Source organism: Apium graveolens, chromosome 4, assembly GCF_009905375.1.
Source record: "Apium graveolens cultivar Ventura chromosome 4, ASM990537v1, whole genome shotgun sequence".
In the NCBI taxonomy this organism is placed as follows: domain Eukaryota; kingdom Viridiplantae; phylum Streptophyta; class Magnoliopsida; order Apiales; family Apiaceae; genus Apium; species Apium graveolens.
Genome location: NC_133650.1, coordinates 226,153,582 through 226,176,649, shown reverse-complemented (window position 1 = coordinate 226,176,649; position 23,068 = coordinate 226,153,582).

Sequence of the window (23,068 nt, the reverse complement as noted above, 5' to 3'; positions counted from 1 at the left end):
TTAATTAATATTTTTATACAACGATGGTATGGTTATTATTCAATGCTAAGATGATAACAAGTTGAGATTGTTTATAACTAAGATTATTAACTAACATCCAATTAACTAAGAGATTAAAGGTTGATTTACTATAGAACACAAACATGGGATTCTAACTTCATTACTACTTCATTCAATAGCCTTTTTATTCTTATCCTTAGAATGCAATGGTGATGACACTAATCAAACAACACGAAACTAGTAAGCGCCAACTTTCGTTGTATGAATACCCTACTACCAGACAGCCGCAAAAGAGATAGAAGCTGAATAGACACCAATTATATTGAGAACCTATATGTTTATAGAATTTGACAACATAATGGTTTAATGCATAAGTTATCTATCATGATTACATAGGGAAATAAGATGGTTAAAATTACCTACAAATCATGCATAACAAATACATAAACCTATCCTAGCATGGCAAGTTCTAAACCCCTATATTCACTTTCGCTTCAAGAGAGATTAACACGCTATCTTATAAGTCCGCGACGCTCATAAGATGAATAAGCACAACCAATACTAGGATATCATATAATCACCACACACTAAGGCATCAAAATATATTAACTATTGAAATTCATAAGTAAATCCGCTAGAACCCCACGATAACGATTAGCCCATAACCGAACTCATCATTACCGTGGGTTCCGATGAAAGCATGGTATAATAAACCAGGTCTTTATAAAATTGAATAATTAATCAAAGTACGTTAAACAAGAGTATAGGTTCAAAAAACAAGAAAACTAGCATTCAAGATTACAAGTTAAAATAAAGAATCACAAGATTAAACTAGATCCTCTTCGCCTTGGTCGTATTTGTGCTCCTTTATCTTCTTGTCGTCTTCTCCTTAAGCTATGTTACAAAAAACATCTTTAAGTTGTCTTTATATAGCAGCCCAATCAGAAGAGAAGTCCAGAAAATCACTCTTGTACTTGAAATAGGATTCTCAGCTTTCTACCCGGCGCGGCCGCGCGCTTCATCAGCGCGGGCACGCTGTCCTTCCGTTCATCTGGCGCGGGCGCGCACTTCACCAGCGCGGGCGCACTGACATTCTAGAAAAACTTATTTGCTTCCTTTTATTTGCTGATTCTTGATGGCATTCCACGAGCAAACTCCCAGGACACCTTCCTAACACCAATTTAGCACCAAAGCAATGCTAAATCTCCTTGATCCCTTATTTATGTCTGAAATGCAAAATACTACAAAAACGCATCAAAAACACAAATATCTTGAGTATAAAACACCAATTCAAGCCTTTATAGAGCATTCTAAGCGGACGTAAATGCCACTTAACACAAAACCAAAGAACAGATCTGTAGTTGGCTTAAAATGGGTGTTCAGAAATAAAACTGACAGTGAGTGCATTGTTACAAGTAATAAAGCAAGACTGGTTGCAAAGGGTTACTCACAACAAGAAGGAATTGATTATGATGAGACATTTGCTCCAGTTGCAAGGCTAGATACAATAAGTATCTTTCTTGCATATGCTGCTTACAAGAAGATTAAGGTGTTCCAAATGGATGTGAATAATGCATTCTTAAATGGAGAACTCGATGAGGAAGTTTATGTTGAAAAGCCTCCAGGGTTCATTGATCCAAGGTATCCATATCATGTCTACTTACTGGATAAAGCACTCTATGGACTGAAGCAAGCTCCAAGGGCTTGGTATAAAACACTTGATCTATTTTTTCTAGAAAGTGGTTTCACAAGAGGTACAATTGACAAAACTCTCTTTTATAAATACCATGATAAGGACTTTTTATTAGTACATATATAAGTTGATGATATCATTTTTGGATCTACTAATGATAAACTTTGTGAGAGATTTGTAAAGCTAATGCAGTCCAGGTATCAAATGAGTATGATGGAAGAATTGAGTTATTTTCTGGGGTTACAAGTTAAACAGACTAATGAAGGAGTCTTCATAAATCAATCCAAATACACCAGAAATCTAATCAAAAGATTTGGAATGCAAGATTGCTCAACTGCATCAACTCTCATGGCCACTGGAACTAAGTTAGATTTAAATAATGGTTCTTCAGTAGATATAACTAACTACAGAGGTGTGATTAGCTCACTCCTATATTTAGATGCTAGTACACCTGATATCATGTATGCTACATGTCTCCGTGCAAGGTTCCAAGATGACCCTAGAGAACCTCATCTATTAGTTGTGAAAAGAATTTTTAAGTATCTCAAAGGCACCATGAATCTGGGACTATGGTATCCTAGAGATTCAGACTTTAAGCTAATTGGATATTCAGATGCTGATTTTGTAGGATGCAAAATAGACAGGAAAAGCACTTCTAGAAGCTGCCAATACCTTGATGGCATATTGGTTTCTTGGTACAGCAAGAAATAAAAGTCAATTTCCAGATCAACTGTAGAAGCAGAATACATTGCCGCAGGAAGCTGTTATGCTTACATTCTATGGATGAAGAATCAATTACTGGATTATGGGTTAGACTATTCTTCTATTCCTATATATTGTGATAATCAAAGTTCTATTATAATGACATGAAATCCAGTGCAGCATTCAATGACTAAGCACATCAGTATCAGGTACCATTTCATAAGGGAACATGTGGAAGCAGGTACAATGGAATTGGTCTTTGTTCCAACAAATCAGCAAGTAGCAGATATATTCACCAAGCCTCTCTGTGAAGCTACATTCACAAGATTGGTGAATGAATTGGGAATGATTTCAGGAAAATTCTCAAACTCTGATAATTAAGTCTGCTGATATTTTTGAAGCATGGTATCTTATTATTTGTCAATACTTGTTAGATACTGATTCTTGTGCTAAATGTTGATGCCATGATAACATGCATGTTAGGTCACACACACTGTAGAAGGGGGTTGAATACAGTGTATACTACAATCAAATCGAATTAAGAACATAAGTATGAAACACATAATAATCTTATTAATGAAACAGTATTACAATGGAACTGTTCTCTCTCGGTGATGAACAAATACCACGAGAGCTGCTAGGGTTACAATAAATAATATTCTCGATTAAGATAACACTTATAGTGTAAACCCTATATTGTGTTTATATAGACACACAGTTACAAGATAAACTTCTAATTGATATCGAACATAAGTCTGCATCCTAAAATATATCAACTAGTTATCTTTTCTTCCAAGTATTCTATTCTTCATAGAATTCTTCTCCATGCATATCTCTTCTTGTGTTTGTCTTGATCTTCTTTCCTTCAATCAGATGCCTTCCTTATCTGAACGTCTTCTTAAGTCCAGATATTATCTCCTGATAAATATCTTCTGATAACTTAAGTTCTGATATCTTAAGTTCTGACTTCAGTATAAGTACTGATTTCCAGTTAAGTCCTGATTTGTCCTGTTAGTTAAGATCTGAAAACTAAACACAAATCATTATTAGACATGACATCACAAATATATCTAACAATCTCCCCAACTTGTAAATTAGCATAATATACAAGTTCAATAGATATTTGATGATGTCAAAAACATTAAGTACAAATACATATGAGAATTTGACTAAGTAACTAGAACTCACAGTCTTTATAGCTTTTACCATCCGTAAAGTCTGATATCAGCTTTAGCCTGTATATCCTTCAAAATTTATCAGCTGTAAACTTGACTTGGTTTCAGTGTGTAATCTCTTTAATGTCAGGAGTTGTTCTGAGATAGTTCTTCAACAGACTTCTCTCAGCATATTCAAGTTCATTCTGCATCCTCCTTTTTGCATCTTTAAGTTCAACTGTATCTTCACCTGTTTGAAAGATAGCAGCTCTGAGATCATTTATTTTTGCTTTCCTTATATCCTGATCCAGTCTGATGACATAGGCTTTATCAGACTCTAGATTGAATTCAAGTCCTTTAATACCAAGAAATGTAGTGATTATTTTGGCGGTATTAGGCTTCATCTCAACTATATCACCATTGTGAGCTCTGTACTTAGGATAGTATGGCCTGTCATACTTTACAGAGTAAAGTTTCTTCTGCCTTTGAATATCAAATTTTAAGTAACTGGTAGCACCATCTGTTGATCTGTTTTTCACTTGAAGTAGAAATAGCACATGTTACAATTCTTCAAAGTACTTCAAACGAATAACATTCTTTCTAATCTAGAATACCCTCCCATCTGTCATAAAATATAACATGATATCTTCTTTTAACACAGAGTGGTAGACCATTTGTACAGACTCCAGTTGATTCAATCTTTCAGGAGTTGTTCCTACTCCTGGTTCACTCAAAGAAGTTGGATCAGAGGTAGTATTATTTACTCTCTTTTCTTTAGAACTACCCAATCCTGATTTGTCTCTAGCTTCCTTCCCTCTAATAACTCTTGCTTCAAAACCACTTGATGTAGTCTTCAAAAGTTGAGTAGATTGTTGAGCTTTAGTAAACCCAGGTAGTAGAATTTTTGAAGGTTTAACATGAGCAATGTCAGAGGTTTTCTTTCCTTTATCTTCTGATATCAAGCCAACTTGAGCTCTGTCAGAGGTTGCTTGCTTCATTGTCATATCAGAATTTACTAAGTCCTGCTCTTGAACAATATGAGCTCTATCAGAGGTTGTTTGAATATTCTTTTTTTTTCAAAATCAGACTAGTATCTTCATCAGACTTTGCTTCCAGACCCATGATCAGCATAATGATCAGCATATAAACCTTTACAGGTTCATCAATTTTTTCTTTACCCTTGGATCTTGGATCTACCTCTATTTGTGATTTGGCTTTGAATTCAGATTTGGTTGCCTCAGAGTTTGTCTTCTCTTTAATCACAATTCACTTAGGCTTTGGAGGTTTCTTTGCAGTAATAGAAACTTTAGACTTGGATTTGTCATTTTCTGCTTTAAGTCTGGCTTCTTCTTTCTTCAGACTTTCAAAGTCCATTCCTGGATTATCTTTGAGAAATAGTCTTTTTGAAATTTCTTCATCCAGCTTCTGTAACTTGGGGTCTTGATAGTAGACTGATGTTTCCTTTCCCTTAAGCTTCAGCGTCTGCATAAACTTCTGTGATTCTTGACTCTCACCCTGTATCAGAACATCAGGCTTAGTCATAACTTGCTTATCAGAACTTTTTCTTCTATCAGCATCAGAACTTGATCTCTGTGTAGAAGTTCCTGCTTTCCTGGATGAAAAACCTTTGCCTTGACCATGACCTCTATCCCTTTCAGAGTTTCCCTGGTCTTTATTATCATCATCCTTACCCTTCAGTGGTTGATCAAATTTGCATTTGGACTTAATCACTTTCTCCCCCTTTTTGGCATCATCAGGTAGAATGAGAGAGACAAGCAATTCCACAGAGTTTTGGATTTCATTGAGTTGATCTTGCTGAGCAGCTTGATTCTTCAAAATATCAGATATTTGAGCTTGCTGCTTCTCTTGAGTCTTTTCTATATACCCAATACGGCCAAAGGCTGGCTTAGAAAACCTGTTCTTGTCCAATTTGACATTCATGTCTTGCTGAATCAGAGTTTCTTGAATTTTGTTCACCTTGGCTTGAGTTATTGAGTGTTGACCTTGAAGGTGCCTTGTACTCAATGCAGTAACTCTGACCTGTGCTTTGAAATCATCATTCACCAGCATCTCATCAGCTTTAGCCAGGTGCTCAGCAAGAATTTTTTCAATAGGAACAAAATCAACTTTGTTCCATTCCTTGGTCCACTCTTTTCCTCTTGGAGTTTCACTCCAAGCTACTGGTGCATCATCTCTAACAAAGTTCTTGATTAAATCAACTTTTCCTAGAACTTGTTGAGGTGCATGTCCTGAAGGACCAGCTGCATCAGCATTTGCATTTGTAGCAGCTTCACCAGTAGTATCAATATTTACAACATCAGAAGTTACAGAGCCTTCAGAATCAGCTTCCTCTGATAAAATGATAGTATGTGAGGCTATAGAGGTTTCAAAATCATCCTCTAAGTTCTGATCAACATCCAAATTCTGATGTTCACCTAAAATCTGAGCTTCATCATCTAGATTCAAAGAGGTGTTGTTGGAATATCTGCATTGAGATTAGCATCTAAAATTGGTGTTGTTGGTGAAGTTTGTTGAGTGGTAGGTGGAGCTTCCAAGTACCGAACCTCAGGCACATTCAAGTTATGAATGTCTATTTCATCACTTGTACCTGTAGTTTCAGTATGTACTTGATCAAAGATAGGAGACACAGGAGGTGTAGACACTCTGTCTTGAGCAGTTTCTTCTACTTGAATTGGTGACAGTGGAGGTGTAGATTCAGTGGCTTCAGCAAATTCTGGTTATGTAGAAGGAAGGGATTCAATCACAATTGACTCCTTTGAGATCAGAGATTCCTGATCCCCTTCATTAGTTGCTGTTTCCACATCCTCTGAATCTGACTCAACTGTGTCCCTGTTAGCTCTTTGTTTCTTCACTTTCTTCAAGGATGGAGACACTTTGGGAGCTTTATCATCGGAATTTATCTTTCTAAGCCTTTTGAGTGGCCTAGAACTCCCAGTTTCTTGAACTTTCGGAGAAGAGACCTTCTCAGCAACTTCCACAGCTGCTTTAGCAACAGGTTCTGATGGTTGAACCTGTGCCTCCTCATCATCAGACTCATCTCTTAAAATTATTTTCCTTCTTTTCTGTTGTGTCTGAGGAACTGACTTAGTCCTCTTTGCTCTAGAAGAAGAAGGCTTCACTGTAGGTGTTGATGGTTGAGTGGTATGTGCTGATGTTTGTGGTTACTGTGGCTGAGTGATGGTTGGTTCTGGTGGTTGTTGTGTGTTAGTGGGTTGGACATCAGGATATAGCAATGAATATGTAGCAGCATCAGCATTTACAAGAGCTTGCTTTACTGATAAAGGGATTTGTAAAGGTCTCAAAACTCCCTTCTTGTTGTCATCAGTGAAAAGATCAGTAAAAGCCCTTTTTGCTAACCTAAAAGGTTCTATGAGTTCACCTGCTAGTTTTGGTTCATCTTCTGTACAGTAATTGTAAATTAACTGACATAATCTAGCAAAGTAAACTACATTCCTGTCCTCTTTCATTCTATCTCCAATAAAACATAACACAGTCTTTGCATAATCAAAATGAGACTGGTTTGGGAGTGCATACCCAATTTGTTGTGTCAGAATAGGAATGACATCAAAATTTGAGCATTTGTTGGAAAACGTCTTCGTGATGCAATCGAAGAAGAAGCTCCATTCCTTTCGAATATATGGGCGTTTGAGTTGACCCAAATTGGCCAAACTCCGTTCATACCCAAGATTAGCCATCATTTATTGTAGCAAGGGCTCCTCCACAGCAGAACTGAATTGAAAAGATTTAGGTAGGTGTAGAGCTTTACGAACAGCTCCTGGAGTAACAACATACTCAACCTTATTTGCTATAAATATGATGCTTGGAGTCCCATGCTTACCACCATCATCATAATGTCCAGTACGCTAGAATGTCAGAACTTAAGTTCCAGATATACTGGATGACTGTGTCAATGCGAACCCAATTTCACTATGAGATAAGAAATCCTGGATAAAATGAAGTTCCGAAGGAGCATAGTTGTTGGGAACGAACTTTGCTCCATCAAAGATTATATCCTTGGGTGCCATTGAAAACGAGTGAGAATTTAGAATGCCTAAAAAGTGTTTGATAAAATGTCTATATAGTAAACCGTCAGAAAATATGAGAGAATAAGAAAAAAAAGAGAGAGTGAATAGAATAGAAATGTCAATAAAAGATTTGAAAATCTTTTATCTCTTTTACTTAGACACCCCACGTGACAACAGTTATTGAGAAGTGGAACAGACTATACACCTGTCAGCCATGCAGCAGTTAAGACAGTAGTTAATGGGCACGGGAAATAAGTAATGATTACTATATGCATGCAGTTTTAAAAAAAAAACTGTTCCCACTAAACAAATGATTATGACTGTCTTTATCTCACATAAACCAATATTCTGATAAAATATAATCGTTCATTGTATTGACTAAAAATAAATCAAGGAAATAAATACTGCCACGTCAGTATCAGAACTTGATTATTATCAGAATTTAAAAGTCATTAGAATATGGATTCTTTACTCAAAAAGTGAATGTTAATTTCTGTAAATCTTCACACAAATACTGATATGGTTTCAACAGAACTTAATCATCAGAATTTCCATCAGAACTTGTCCTCAGAATTTATGCAACTGACACTTAAACTGTTCATCTAAAACAACATTGATCACCACGGTAATTTTCATCATTCATATGGAGTGTAAGTGTGTGCTTTAAGCTAAATATCAGACAAAGAGTAAAGTCTGATTCACTTCAGTACATCTTAGAAATAAGGCATAACTAAGAACTTTGCTCAAAATCTGTCATTAGTCTGAAGTCTACTATATAATGAGTTCATGCATGAGTCCACCTCAACTGTTTTGTGTTCATTTTATGCATCTTTTGAATTTCTTTTTACAGTGGCTTCTCAGTATAAGTGAGTCACGACTGCTTATCAGAATTTATGTTATTATCAGAGTATTTCTCCAGTAATCAGAGAATGTAAAAAGTCACCAAGAAAATTTTATTTTGCTTTTCTAATGCTTATTACTTAATACCAGCAATGCACTTGGGTCTTCCCTTCCACATATATTTTTCTCTAGATCTCAAAGGAGTACCTGATATTTATTTCTTTTCTTTTTCTTTTTCTTTTGATAAGTGAGGCTTATCAGCACTTAGTACATCCATAAGATTTACAAACATCAGAACTTAACAGATAAGAAGCACTATTCTAGTTTGTGACTTAGTAATAAGATACACAAAGTAAACCTAACTAAGCTCAATATCAGAATTTGCTTGTGTTAAAAGATTTCCACATAAACAATTACTTCAAACATGGGATCTTTAGTATATTACAGACTAATAGGTCAGCATCTAGCACAGTTATCCTCATTGGTTTGAATAGTCACATAAACATTCATATCACTATCAGACTTTAGAAATTCACATCAGACAACAATCAGTACTTAAGTAAATTTCAATTTAAGCACATATTACATAAAGAGAGTAATATTTGTAAATACTGATCATAAAGTCTGATGTAGCAGAACATAAACTAAATAGATTTAGAGAAAGAACCTGAAACCATTCCAAGTTCATTTACCAATCTTGTAAAAGTAGCTTCACATAGTGGTTTTATGAAGATATCTGCTAGTTGTTGATCTGTTGGAACAAAATGCAATTCCATTGTACCTTCCATCACATGTTCCCTTATGAAGTGGTACCTTATGCTGATGTGCTTTGTCATAGAGTGTTGAACTGGATTACCTGTCATAGCAATAACACTTTGATTATCACAGTAAATAGGGATTTCAGAAAATTCTAACCCATAATCCAGTAACTGATTCTTCATCCAAAGAATCTGTACACAACAGCTTCCTGTAGCAATGTATTCCGCCTCTGTAGTTGATGTGGAAATTGACTTTTGTTTCTTGCTAAACCAAGAAATTGGCAGCTTCCACTTGTGCTTTTCCTGTCAATTTTGCACTCTGCAAAATCTGCATCTGAGTAACCTATTAGCTTAAAGTCTGATTCCCTAGGATACCACAATCCCATATCAGCTGTACCCTTAAGGTACTTGAAAATTCTTTTCATAGCTGTTAAGTGTTGTTCTCTTGGATCTGCTTGAAATCTTGCACAAAGACAGGTAGCATACATGATATCAGGTCTACTTGCAGTTAGATAGAGTAATCAGCCAGTCATACCTCTGTAATCAGTAATATCTACTGATGTACCAGTATCCTTATCCAATTTTGTTGCAGTGGCCATAGGAGCGGATGCACTTGAATAGTCTTGCATTCCAAATTTCTTCAACAAATTTCTGGTGCACTTAGATTGACAAATAAAAGTTCTTTCTTCATTCTGCTTGACTTGAAGGTCCAGAAAATAGTTAAGTTCTTTCATCAACATATATCTGCACCAAAAGTAAGTCCTTTCCATGGTTGAGATAGAATAAAGTTTTATCAATAGTCCCTCTGTTAAATCCACTTTCCAGAAAAAATTGAGCTAATGTCTCATACCATGCTCTTGGAGCTTGCTTAAGGCCATAAAGTGCTTTATCAAGTCTGTAGACATGATGAGGAAATTTTGAAACTACAAAACCTGGAGGTTGTTCAACATATACTTCTTCTTCCAATTCTCCATTAAGAAAAGCACTTTTTACATCCATTTGAAAGACCGTAAACTTTTTGTGAGCAGCATAAGCCAAAAATATCCTTTTCCAATCTAGCAACTGGTGTAAATATTTCATCATAATCAATTCCCTCCTGTTGAGAATATCCTTTTGCAACCAGCCTTGCTTTATTCCTTGTAATTATGCCATCACTATCAGTTTTGTTTCTGAACACCCATTTTGTACCAACAACTGATCTGTTCTTTGGTCTTGGCACTAGGGTCCAGACTTTATTTCTTTCAAATTCATTTAACTCTTCCTGCATTGCTTGCACCCAATCGGCATCTTGAAGAGCTTCTTGCACTTTCTTTGGTTCAGCCTGAGAAAGAAAAGAATGATAGAGACATTTATTTGATGTTGTTGTTCTAGTTCTAATACCTGCTTCAGGATCTCCAATTATCAAGTCAGGTGTATGTGCTTTAGTCCACTTCCTTGCAGATGGAAGGTTATCTCTAGAACTGGATGTTCGCCCATGATCCATGCTGTCTCCATCAACATTTTCTGATGCTCCCCCTGAAATTATGCTCTCTGAGTTGGATCCTTCAGAATTTGAGTTTCCAGAATTATCAAAATTTGGCCCATCAAAACTTGATGAATCAGAATTTGAGTTTCCAGAATTATCAGAACTTGGCCCATCAGAACTTGAAGAGCCTGTTCTAGGTTCTGATGCTTCTTGAGATGTGGTTGGATCTTCAATATGCTCCCCCTGCACAGGTTCATTTTCCTTTGGCGTAGTCACCACAGTTTCAATAACATCAGAGTTTAACCCATCAGAGTTTGCAGTATCAGGATTTAGACTATCAGAATTTACAAAATCAGAATTTAAAGCTTCATTCTCAAATCTCAGCTGATCATGATCATTGAAATCTTCAAGTCCAGTAATCTTCTTATCATCAAAAGAAATATTGATAGATTCCATGACAACCCTTGTTCTTAAATTGTAGACTCTGAAGGCTTTTGTGGAAAGTGGATATCCAACAAAAATTCCTTCATCAGCTTTTAGATCAAATTTGGATAGCTGTTCAGGATGAGTCTTAAGAAATAACACTTGCATCCAAATACATGAAAGTACTTCAGATTTGGCTTCTATTTCTTCACCATCTCATATGGTGTCTTTCCATGCTTGTTGATAAGTGTTGCATTCTGAGTAAAATAAGCAGTCTGCACAGCTTCAGCCCAAAAGTAGGTTGGTAACTTTGCTTCATCAAGCATAGTTCGTGCAGCTTCAATAAGAGTTATATTCTTTCTTTCAACAACTTCATTTTGCTGTGGAGTTCCAGGAGCAGAAAATTCCTGCTTTATTCCATGGTCTTTGCGGAACTCTTCCATAATCATATTCTTGAACTCAGTGCCATTATCACTTCTTATGATTTTCACGGAGTCTTTAACCAATTTATCCAGTTGTTTGACATGATCAATCAAGATAGACGTAATTTCACTTTTTGTGTGCAAGAAATACACCCATGTGTATCTGGTAAACTTATCTATTATGACCATAGCATATTTCTTCTTTGCAATAGACATGACATTCACTGAACCTAATAGATCAGCATGTAGTAGGTGATAAGGCTCAAGAATTGAAGATTCAGACTTGCTCTTGAATGAAGATTTTCTTTGTTTTGCCTTTTGACATGAATCACAAAGGCCATCAGAACCAAATACTGATTTTAGCAGTCCTCTCACAAGATCTTTCTTGACTAGTTCATTTATATTGCTGAAATTTAAATGAGAGAGTTTCATGTGCCAATCCCAGCTTTCTTCAATTGATGCTCTACTTAACAGACAGATTGCAGAACCATCAGAACTTATTGAAATCTTGGCTTCATAAATGTTATCATGCATGTATCCCTTTAGAACAACTTTGCCTGTAGATTTGCTTACAACTTCACAGTGTTCTTCAAAGAAATCCACATGATAACCTCTGTCACAGATTGACTAAAACTCAGCAGATTGTGTGTAAGTCCTGAGACTAGAGCTACTTTTTCAATGATGACATTCATAAGATTAATATTGCCATATCACAGAGTTTTTCCCATGTTGCCATCTCCATAAGAAACTCGTGGGCCAGCTTTCTCCACAAAGTCTGATAGCAGGGCTTTATTTCCAGTCATATGTCCTGAACATCCACTGTCCTGAACTAGGATATATTTCCTGTTGCCCTGCAATCACAAAGACCACTAATGATTAGTTTTAAGGACCCAGACTTGCTTGGATCCTTTGGCCTTATTAAGTTTGTTAATATTTGCAGCGGATTTAACATCAGAGTTTATGTTAACATTTTTCTTATCAGAATTTATAGTATCAGACTTTGCATCAGAACTTACACTAGAAGGAATAATGCTAACTTTCTTTAAAAAAGGTTTTATTTGATAATAGTCATAGTACAAACTATAATATTCCTTACAAGTATAAATGGAATGCCATAAACTACCACAATGAAAACAAGGATTTTGTGGCTTAAACCTAACAGACTGACTCTTAACTCTTGACTTAGAAGGTAAGGAGTTTATATTCTTATTCTTCCTGCAAAAAGAAGCCATATAGTTAGATTTTCCACAGTTATAACATTCCTTTCTAGGAGCATTAGGAACAGGCATATAATTTTTGCTTTTATTCACACCTTCCTTTCCATTCCTATTTTTCCTAGGTGGCTTTACCTTGTTTACATTCTTAATCTCTTTCAGCTTATACTTAAGCTGCTTCTTTGTCATTAAGCCTATGTTAACTTCAATTATCTTATCATGTTTCAATTTGTCAGAAGTTGACTCTGCCTTAACTTCTGTCTCAGTATCTTTCATCTTTTCAGAATTAGACTTTACAGATTTAGCTACAAACTTAACATGATTTAATTTTGGCTTAGTAGTCTGTTTAACAATAATTGACTTAATTTGTTCAGTTCCTGTTTCACTTTTATTATCTCCATAACCTAAGCCCTCTTTCCAGTTTCCACTACTTAACAAATTCTGAGTTGATCTGCCAGAGTTAGTCCAAGTCCTAATAATCTCTCTTTCCTTTTATAACTCAGTTTTTAGAGATTGATTCAATTTTAACACTTCATCTCTAACATAAAAAGCATAATCTCTTTCTTTCTGAGTTTGATGGAACATAACTAACTCTTTTTTTAAATAGTCATTCCTTTTCTTAAAAGCCAGATTTTCAGAAGTTAACCTATCACAAGTTAAAGTCTGATCTCTATAACTAATGAATATGGTTTTAAGATATGATCTCAACTCAGTAATATCATCAGTATAAAAAACATAAGTTGTTTGAGGTACCTTTAACTCAGCAGCATCAGAACTACTATCAGCATTTGCCATCAAGGCATAGTTCACCTCATTATTAGAATCTGAAGTGTCTGTCCAGCTTTTCTTTTTTGTGACAAGTGCCTTGCCTTTGTCACTTTTTCCTTTCTTGAAATCAGGAGATATGTGGCCTTTCTCACCACAATTATAGCATTTAACATTTGAGTAATCTCATCTGTCAGACTTTCCTGCTTTGCCTTCAGATTTTCTGAATCCCTTCTTATCAGAACTTCCACTTTTCCTAGAAAACTTCTTTCCCCTTCTAAATTTCCTGTAAGCTATCTTTGTGATACCCTTCACCATAAGAGCACACAATTTCATCATCTCTTCATCAGCATCCATCTCAGATAGACTTTCAGTTTCTGAATCTTCATCACTATCAGAACTTGATGACTCAGTATCAGACTTTGTGATTAGAGTCTTTCCTTTGCCTTTCTTTGAGACAACCACTTTAGGGGATTCCTCCTCAGCCTTAAGAGCAATTGTTCTTGACTTTTTCCCATGCCTCTTGCTTCTTTGATCCATCTCAAGTTCATGAGTTTTGAGCATACCATAAATTTCATCAAGAGTAGTTTCATCAAGAGCATAGTTGTCTCCTATAGTAGTTGCCTTCAAATCCTAACTTTCAGGAAGAGCTAAAAGGAATTTAAGATTAGTATCTTCAAGATCATATTCCTTATCCACCAGTGACAGATCATTCAAGAGTTTGACAAATCTGTCATATAAACCAGTTAATGACTCATCAGGTTTTGAGTCAAAGTGCTCATACTCTTGAGTGAGTATAGTCCTCCTGTTCTTCTTAATTGAATCAGTTCCCTGGCATCTTGTCTCCAAGGCATCCCATATCTCCTTTGCAGTCTTGCAGTTAATTACCCTGTTTGACATGACATTATCAATGGCACTATGCAGCAGATGCCTTACCTTTGCATCCTTGGCAATAGATGAGATATATTCAGCTGTATATTCACTTTTCTCCTTTGGTACAGTCTGTGCTGGCTGATCTGCAACTACAACAGAGAGCTTGGTTGGCTTATGTGGTCCTTCATTAATTCTGTCATGGTATTCTGAATCTGTAGCGTCTAGAAACATAATCATCCTTACTTTCCATAGGGGATACTCAGAAGGTTTCAGTATGGGAACCCTAATAGTCTCATATCGATTATGAATTTGAGTCTTTGGAGTTTCTTTAGTTTTGGTGGGCTTGGTTGGAGTTTTCTCTTCTTCAGACTGATTGTTTTGGATCTTTACTGTATATGTGTTAACGGACTGCTCTGATACCACTTGTTAGGTCACACACACTATAGAAGGGGGTTGAATACAGTGTATACTACAATCAAATCGAATTAAGAACACAAGTATGAAACACAGAATAATCTTATTAATAAAACAGTATTACAATGGAACCGTTCTCTCTCAGTGATGAACAAATATCACGAGAGATGCTAGGGTTACAATGAATAATATTCTCGATTAAGATAACACTTATAGTGAAAACCCTATGTTGTGTTTATATAGACACACAGTTACAAGATAAACTTCTAATTGATATCGAACATAAGTCTGCATCCAAAAATATATCAACTAGTTATCTTTTCTTCCAAGTATTCTATTCTTCATAGAATTCTTCTCCATGCATATCTCTTCTTGTGTTTGTCTTGATCTTCTTTCCTTCAATCAGATGCCTTCCTTATCTGAACGTCTTCTTAACAGCTGATATTATCTCCTGATAAATATCTTCTGATAACTTAAGTTCTGATAACTTAAGTTCTGATATCTTAAGTTCTGACTTCAGTATAAGTACTGATTTCCAGTTAAGCCCTAATTTGTCCTGTTAGTTAAGATCTGAAAACTAAACACAAATCATTATTAGACATGACATCACAAATATATCTAACAATGCAAATTGTGCTAAATGATTTTATATGAAAACTACATGTTGAACTACTGATTTTGCTTACATGTTCTATTATTAGTTAAACTTGTTTGACTAATAGGTTATGTCAGTAGTTGATATGTCCTGATAGTTATGATTACATGCTGATAATGGTCAAACTTTGATTGACTATTTTTATGAAGATATTGTTTAGTCATTATTGTAATTACAAGATTGAAGTTTGCCTCAGATTGAAATTTTTCATGGTTACAGATGTTTTCAAAATGAGTAAGGTTTTGGAACACGTTCGTTTAATGCATAACTTTATTTTCGGGAACACACGTTTACATGATTACTTTTAAAGTCAATCGTATACTTCTGTGTGTCCTATTAAACTGAATGTGACTAAATTAGTGGAGAAAAGTATTTTATAAAATTAATTTTTGATTTTACATAATACTTTGCTTATTTTCGTTATCTTCTCTCTGCTACTTTATCCTTCTCAAAATCGTAAACTCTGAAACCCTAAACATTGTTTGTAAATCTTTTCTTGAAAAATTAACCATGATTTCACCTGCTACTTCAAAACAATTTGATTATGGTGGTGCAAAGTTTGTGACTAACAACTATTCAGCTATCATGACTAACAACAGTGTGAAAGTTGATTTTCACATTTTCAGGACTTTCTTAGATCCCGCGAGATTTGGTTTGATCTCACAGCCCCACCCACAATCTCTGGTGACCATGTGCTTGCTATCTGGAGGAATGGATTATTTGATGATGGAGGAGCCAATGGATCTCCAAGCCTTGTATTTGAATTAGATAATACAACAAGGCTTGTAACTCCTTAAACTCTAAGGGATGCATTACAGTTGCCTAGTCATACATTCTACTCAAGTCTGGTAGGTGATATTGAGATGAGGAGATTCTTTACTAAAATTGGCTACGACAAGGATTTGAAGAATCTTGGTCAATTAAAAAGGAATTGGCTAAGGAAGGAATGAAATCTCTTCTCTGACTGCATCACAAAGGCCTTCAACAACAAATCTTCAAATTTTGATGCCTTGCCCATTATGATACAGAAGATTGGGTACTCTTTAATTCATGGATCACATTATGATTATGGTAGAGTAGTTCTGTCTTTTATTGATGATAGGATAAATGCTAATAGAAATATAGTATATTATGCTAGATTCTGTCAGTTGATTTTCAATGCTTATTTTCCTAATATCCCCTATCCCCACTAATCAAATAGTGTTAGTGTTTAAGTTGACAAAAAGGGCTTTTTCTGACTTAATTTCACAAGATGAAAAGCGGTTGAATTTAGCTCCCTTGAGGTTACCACTAGTTGCAAGAAACTTGCTTTTAGCAAGGCTTCCTGAGACTTATGGTTTGCTTAACAATCAAAGTGCTAAGATGCAGGAAATCACCATTGGAAACCCCCTATAGCTCACCTCAGCACAACAACTTAAACACAAACTCATCCACCAGAACAATCTCAAACAGGAAACCACCTCAGGTGTCTCCCAAAAGACACTTGTTGTGAAAAGAAATAAAAAATTGACTAAAAGAGGTACAAATCCTGTTATAGCCAAGTCAAAAGATGAAGCATCTCAAGTTCCTCATTCTTCAAAACCTTCAGAAATTATAAAGAGGAAACTTGTACTTTCTGGATTAGAATCAGATTCAGATGAGGACAATGTTACCTTATCTTCTAGATTTCCAAACCTTTTGTCTGATTCTTCTCCAAAACCAGTTGTTCCATCAACTGAAAAAGACACAACTGCTAATACTGGTACAAATCCAAGACCAAAGAAAAGGAGATTGATCAAGGCCTATTACAATCAGCGTTTGCTCCAGATTAAACAAAAAATTGCTGAGGAGACACATAATACATTAAATCTAAATTCTGACATCCAGTCTACTGCTGAGGCGCTTGTAGAGCTGTCTGAAACTCTAATCATGCAATATCATAAGAGAGTGAGGGAAGTCTCTCATGAGCAAGTAGAAGCTAGTGTCAAGAGGCTGCAAGGGACATAACTTTTTCCTGGATTAAGCACACAAGAACATGTATCTCAAAGGGGTACAACAGCTACATCTTCTGATCCAATCACAGAAGAACCTGCACCTTAAAGTGGTGCAGCAGAGGTTGAAGAACAAGAGCCTCTGATTGAAGCTGCCCAGGAGTTTATTACTGCAATTGTGGAGAAGAGTACACAAGAACCTGGTTGTCAAAGTCATCCAAAAACTCCTGATTATCCAGCTACACAAGAACCATTGCATCAAAGTTACAATGCAAGACTTACTCCTGTTGTAGTGACTCTTATTATTGATACTGAAGGAAGAGTTCATCCGTCTCAACTGTCAATTGATATTTTATTAGTACCACGGTTGAATGTTCGCACGGAATCTGCATCTTCAGATTTACAAGGTATAATTACTGTTATTACTTTATCAACATTTATTCTAAATACTAATCTAGTTCTTTCAGTATTTTTATATTTTTCATGATATAAATCTTGTTGGCATGATTACTCCTAGACCTTATTTAAGGACTACCTCTAGTTGTATGACCACATATCACCCTTCTTTAGCCACCTCTTATTTCTGTAGGATAATCTTTCTGAGCTTTTTTCTGTGAGATGTATGAAAAGATTGAGAGAAAAATAGAATTTAAGAGAGGCAGGATCCTTCCTGGAAAAAAGGAGAGGTAGATGATAGATAAGATTTAGTAATCCTTGTGAGAATGCTCTGACTTTTAAAAGTCATGAGATGTGTGGTGTGAGGAGTAGTAAGACTACTTTAAAAGAATAGAAAGATTAAGTTTTATTTGTTATATGTTTGTAGGTGCTCAGAGTACTAAAGAAACAGATGCTGAACAACATCCTGTTGAACATCAAGAGCACTCTGATACAGTAAGGGCTATTAATCTACCTAAAAGTCTAAGTACTGATACTTTCTTGCAGTCCATACATTCTACTATTCTACCACATGGTACAATCCCTATTTTTTATTGAAAAATAGTCCATTCACTCTACTTTTCCATTGCCTGAGGAAATCCATGTTGTTGCTGAAGATGTAGTAGCACAATAGTCCATTCATAAAGTTTCATCCAATTCAAAATCACCACAGCATGTTACAGGAACTGAGGTTCTGGAAGTTAATCTCGAAGCTCCAATTCATTTATCTACAATACTTGAAGATGTGGAGTTTACTACTGAAGGCGTGGAAGCTTTTGAAGCTATTGGATCACAAACTGCACAAATTTCTAATTCTATTCTACATGTTGAAGCTGGTGATGAAGTTCAGTAATTAGTGCAAAATCCGGTTGTTGTTGAAGAATCTAATGATGGTGAAGAAGCTAATATTTCTAATGCTATTTTAGATCCTGAGGATGATCTATTCTTCCCTGAAGATATGCCTATGCATGTGAGACAACAGAAACTAAAAGAGTTAGATGCTAAGAAGAAGCAGGATTATTCTGATAATCTCTGGAATGCTCATTGGAAAGACAATACATATCCTATTTCCAGAACATAAGCTGTTGCACATCTGGAAATAACAGAATAGAAGATTACAAATCCTAATATGTTGAATCATCTGAAAGCATCAACTTTAGTTGTCAAATCCTTACACACAGCTCATGAAATAACTACTACTCAAATCAATCAGATTAAAGAATCTTTGATTGCTTCAAAGATGATTACTCATCAGGAAATTCAGAAACAAATTTCACCAATAGTTGCCAAAAAAATTGCAATTGAAGCCAATCAAGCTATATTGGAAGCTAAACAAGATCAAATATTTGCTCAACTTCCAAAAGTACAGAATTCGATGGAGTTGATTCTTTCTCTACTGCTTGGTGATGATGCCAAAAAGGGGGAGAAAATTTTTAAGTCTAAATGCAAGCAGCTGGCATTGACAAGTACTGATGATGAAAATCCCGATGGAGGTAATAAGAGGGGACAGAAGAATAATGAAAGGAGAAAAGGTGAAGAGCTAGTTGGAGTTTGTGGTTCATCAAAAGCAATATATAAAGAAATCACTAGATTTCAATGTAGACAAGGTGGAGAGAGAAAGAGTAATGAAAGAAGAGTTGAAGATTTGAGTGTGACTATAAAAATGCAAAAATTCTCACAAGTCACTACTGCTGATGAAGACCAAGGTATTCTGGAGATAGAAGCTGGTGCTGAAGCAAGTCAATTTCTTCAAACTCTGAAAGTTAAAGGAAGAAAGACAACTATGTTCGACAAGGATCCAAAGATTTAATTATTTGACTCTGAGGTGAGTAGAAGAATATTTGCAAAAGAAAATCCTGGAGTTGATCTTGAACATCTAAGGTAAATGGAGGAAGACATCAAAAATTCTATAAAGATAACAAGTGTTGATATTGCTGTCATTTCTCAAGTACTTTATGAAGATGATCCTTTTAACAGACCAACCAGAGGGGTAGTTATAAGGGAAATTAGTCAGGAAGAAGATCTCAGATCACAAGTTATTGGAACTGCTGACATGAAGCTTAAAGGAAAATAGAAGATAGAAGAAAAGTCAAAGATTTCAAAGTTTAAATCCAAAACTGTTGGAAAGAAGAAGAAGGAAAATTATTGAAGCATTCTGAGCTGAAGAACTGGAATTAACCTCTGACATTGCTCAAGTTAAAGAAGCAGTCCAGGATGAAGAGTAAAGTCTGATATTTACTAAAGTGAGATTGAATATGCATACTTGATTCCTGCATTTAGATAGTTTTGACATCATCAATTGGAACTTGTCCATATTTTCATAATGAACAAGTTGGGGAAGATTGTTAGGAGCAATTATTGATATCAAGATGAAACTATCAGAAGTTCATATCAGAACTTACATCAACGGATGATGATGACATCAACAGATGTTGATATCGACGGATAAGGACATCGACGGATGTTAATAATCGAAGGATAAGGATATCGACGGATGATGATGTCAATGGATGATGAAATCAGTATTTTTCACATCATTTGATCTTTGATAAGGAAAAGGAAACACGAACTCAAGGCGGTGAATGACTTTATCTTAGAAGTAATTGTATAGGTTTCCTTATTGTTGATAGAATAAGATTTCTTATACATTGTGTAGTTTTTCTCTATATAAAGCACAGATTAGGTTCATGCTATAAATATTGCGACATTGTTATATCTTTCGCATAACCTAACAGCTCTCAAGGATATTTATTCATCCTTTCGAGAGAGTAAGTTTGTAATAAGTTTTTATCAGTTAATATAAAAACTGTTGATTCTGTTGAAGCTTTGTCGAATTGATTGTATTAACTGTATTCACCCCCCTCTACAGTTGATTAAGGGCCTAACAAGAAAATTTAGGATCAATTGCAGGTTCTTGAACCATTACCTGATTGTTCTTATGGCACATTGGCTAAATATTCTTGTGGTTTTGTAAAAAAACTTAATGATGCAGATCAATTAAGAAAATTGATTCAGTTTGTTGATGGCTTCAATAAAGCTTATGATCAGGCAAAAATTAACATCCTTAGTATGGCTCCTCTTCCTAATGTGAACAAGGTATATCACATGATTCAGCAAATTGAGAGACAGAACTCTTTGGTCAATTCTCAATATGGAGAAATAAGTGCTTTCATGATTATTTTCATCAAAATTCTCATGGTCATAACAATGTTTTTGGTTCTAGGCCATCTCATAATTGGAATCAAAAGAATTATAAGGATATAAGGAAGAATAAGGTTGATATGTTTTGTGATTTTTAAAAAATGAAGGGACATCTGAAGGATCAGTGTTTTAAGCTTCCAGGGTATCCTGATTGGTATAAAGGCAAAACATCTGTCAATACAGTAAAATATGATTTCTCTAAGTTTGTTGTAAATGTTCAAGAAGTTCCTCATTCTAATGTTGATTCTCCTCTTGAAAATTGTTATGTTCAAGATAATCCAGGAAGTCAATCTTCAGATGATAATAATGCAGTTTTATACATAGAGTTTCTGAAGTTCATAAACTTGAACCAAAATTTGGCTCAGAATTCTTCTTCTGATTCTACTTCTGCATTCAACTTTGCAAGTACTGTTTCAGATTTTACTGCTTCTACTATACAGCCTGCATCTAATAGACATGTTTGGATCATTGACACTGGTACAAGTGATCACATGGCTACTACTTTAGACTGTTTTACTGATATACATAAACTTGATCATCCTTTACATATTGCTTTACTTGATGGTAGTATAAAATTGGTTAATACTACTAGTTCAGTTGTTCTCAATTTTCATCTTACCTTGAAAAATGTTTTCTATGTGCCTCAATGCAAGCATAACTTGCTTTCTGTTGCTCAATTAATTGATCAACATCAGTTACTTGCTGATTTTCAATCCAATTCCCGTTCATTCCAGGACCCTTCAACTAGTCTGATCAAAGCCATATGCATCAGGAACGGTGGTTTATACAAATTTTTTTCAGATGTGTCCTTTTCTGATTCTTCTGTGAAATATTGTGCTTCTTCAGCTTCTTTAGTATCATCAGACATTGTTCAAACTTTTGTTTATCAATGTTCTATTTTTTTTGATGTTATTCATGCTAGATTTGGTCATATGTCTATGACTAAATTTCAGCATTTATCTGGTGTAAAAGCAAGCACTTCTATTTCTGATTTTAATTGTGAAGCTTGTATGTTGGCTAAGTTTCATAAACTGCCATTTAATACATCGATTTCTATTGCTTTTACATGTTTTGAATTGATTTAAATAGATTTTTGGGGTCCATATAGAACTCCTTCTTTATCTAGAGCTACTTATTTTTTGACTATCCTTGATGATCACTCTAGGACCACTTGGACTCATTTAGTTCATAATAAAACTCAGGTTCCTCATATTCTGAGTGCTTTCTTATCATATGTTGAAAATCAATTTTCTGTTAACATGAAAAAAGTCAAAAGTGATAATGGGACATAGTTTATTTCAGAATATTGTCAGAATTTGTTTGATAGTACAGGAATTATTCATCAAAGGTTTATACCTTGAAATTCTCAACAAAATGGACGGATTGACAGAAAACATAGACATTTATTAGACATTGTAGGGCTCTTAGACTCTATCCAAATCTGCCTATAAAATTCTGGGGTGATTGTGTGTTATCTGCTACTTATCTTATAAATATCATGCCCATCTCTATTCTTTCTCGGAAATTTCCTTATTAGTTTTTAATGAAAAAGATTCTTGATTACTCTAGACCGAGAGTCATTGATTTTCTTTGTTATTCTGCTATTAAGACTTCTGACAAATTAGCTCCTAGAGCTGTTAGGTGTGTTTTTTTAGGGTATCCCTATGCACATAAAACTTACAAATTTTATGATTTGGATAATCATAAAGTTATAATTAGTAGACATGTGCCCTTTAAGGAACATATTTTTCCTTATAAACAGCCTCCTGTTGTTCCTGCATCTGTTCCAAATATTTAGCTGAATTTTTCTACTGATAGTCCAAATATTCCTTCTTTTTATACACATGAAAATACTGATGACAATATACAGAATATTCTTTATAACAATGTCAATAACGCTGACAATGTTAATGATTATGATAATCCTTCTTCTCAGAATTCTGATATGTCTAATCATATATCCTTATTAGACCATTCTTCAGCTATTGTTCCCTTAAGAAAATCTTCTAGGACTGTTAATCTTCGTAAAAGATTCACT